This window comes from Oreochromis niloticus, linkage group LG3, assembly GCF_001858045.2.
Source record: "Oreochromis niloticus isolate F11D_XX linkage group LG3, O_niloticus_UMD_NMBU, whole genome shotgun sequence".
In the NCBI taxonomy this organism is placed as follows: Eukaryota; Metazoa; Chordata; class Actinopteri; order Cichliformes; family Cichlidae; genus Oreochromis; species Oreochromis niloticus.
This window is the reverse complement of record NC_031967.2, coordinates 53,604,866-53,606,579: the sequence shown is the minus strand read 5'-3', so window position 1 is coordinate 53,606,579 and position 1,714 is coordinate 53,604,866. Positions and strand designations below refer to the sequence as shown.

At 40.7% G+C, this 1,714-nt stretch overlaps 1 long non-coding RNA gene across 1 annotated transcript; it reads right to left on the bottom strand.

Moving 5' to 3' along the window:
- Window positions 1-419: 419 nt before the first annotated feature.
- Window positions 420-1,444, bottom strand: LOC109197441 (uncharacterized). The gene is made up of 3 exons (XR_002058530.2): window positions 1,406-1,444; window positions 1,232-1,320; window positions 420-1,148 (listed from the first exon to the last, which is right to left on the bottom strand). It is a non-coding gene; the product is annotated as an uncharacterized LOC109197441 (long non-coding RNA).
- Between the last annotated feature and the right edge of the window lie 270 nt (window positions 1,445-1,714).

The window sequence follows — 1,714 nt, the reverse complement described above, 5'->3', positions numbered from 1 at the left end:
AAAAGAAAAAAGAACAAATCACGTTCCTTATCTTATTTTATTGATGATCAATGATGTACAGACTTAGTTACTTTCATGATCATTTAAGAAAGATCTTTTTTGTTGCTGTTGTGTGACCTGTGGTTATAATCAAAACTATATTACTTTAGTCAAAGTCTGCAGACATACCTCGGGTTCCTCCACTTTCACTGTGAGACTGCCTTAAGCTTTCATGTATGAGTGGGAAAATTGGGATTGGACTATTTACGGTCATTGATTATATTATGAAGTTATGGCTTTAAAAGCTGTTTTACTTCCCTATTGTTCAATAGTAGAAATCACATTTAGTCCTTTTGAATTTGAATAAATCTGATTTTAACATTGACCTCAAACTTGAACAGAGAGGATGAAGCAAAACAAACAAAACCCTGTGTAAGACTACCTGTACTTCCTCACTTAACTCATCAGCTGCTCTATTTTCTTCAACTTTTCTGCTCCCCCAACGGGACAGTGAAGTGTCAGATACAAGGACATCAATGCATACATCATCCAAATTTATATCAGGAAGGTTTGGGACTGTTATGGTCTCACTTTTAGGTGTTGCAGTTATCAAACAGTAAAAGTAGAAAAAGGACATGAACAATACAATGTTTTGCTGTCCACCCTGACCTCCTCAAGCAGACCTCTGGCTCTCCTCACTTTCTTCTTTACCATTTGTGTAAGTCAGCAGAGGTTGCTGTCACAATCAAACAGAACTATGGATCCTAATAAATGCACACAGACAAAGCCTGTGCAGTGACGTCCACAGACGGACAGAGTCTAAAGTGTTGAAAGACATGATGCAAAACAAAACAAGAGACTAGAGCCTATCAGGAAAACTAGTGAGTGGACCTCTGATTAAAGAATTTCTACCAAACTACAACTGCAGCTGAACAAATGAGCTGTTGGTGGAACTTTACACTCTGAAATATTGAAAGATTTAAAGGATGAGACAGCTCAGCACAGCATGTTATTAACATCACACATGAAGTGGTTCAGTCCAGTCAGAATTCAGTTTTGCAGCCACCGTCCACATCCTGCTTCTTCGACTGGTCGTCACGGTAACTCTGGACTTTCCTCCATCGAATCCTGAAGTCTGTCAGTCCTTCTGACAGCATGAGGCCTGACAGCTGGACAAAATGTGCAGATGATGAAAAACATGAAGCATAGTTTGAACTTGTGTCAAGTTTGTGTTGGTGACTGAACTGCTGACCTGCTGTGAAACCTGCTGCTGGATCTCTGTGCTGTGCATGTCTGCCTCTGACTGAAGCTTCATTTTCAGCACTGTTTGCTTTGTCACTGCTAAACATGAACCACATATAAAAACACAAACATTAGTGTTTTACATGATGTCAGGATCTTACAGTGTTTGTATTCTGGACCTCACCTGTGAAACAGAAAAAATTGTATCTCAATTCACACCCGGAATCAGACCAAATCCCTGCCATTAAATTCATTGTTACACAATACTGAGTTGAACCGTAGTTATTAGGCTCAGAAATCTTCCAGTTAGTGAATGTGGAGGTTGTGTTGTCAGACCAGGGGGCCCAGGGATCCCTGTAGAGGCCAATCCACACATACTGAACCCCTGATCCATTCAAAGTGAGCGTGATGTTGGATTTCTCCTCTTTGCTTCTTATACTGGTCAGGTCTGTGTGGTATGTCCTGCAGTATGACTGAGCTGCTGACCAGGAGC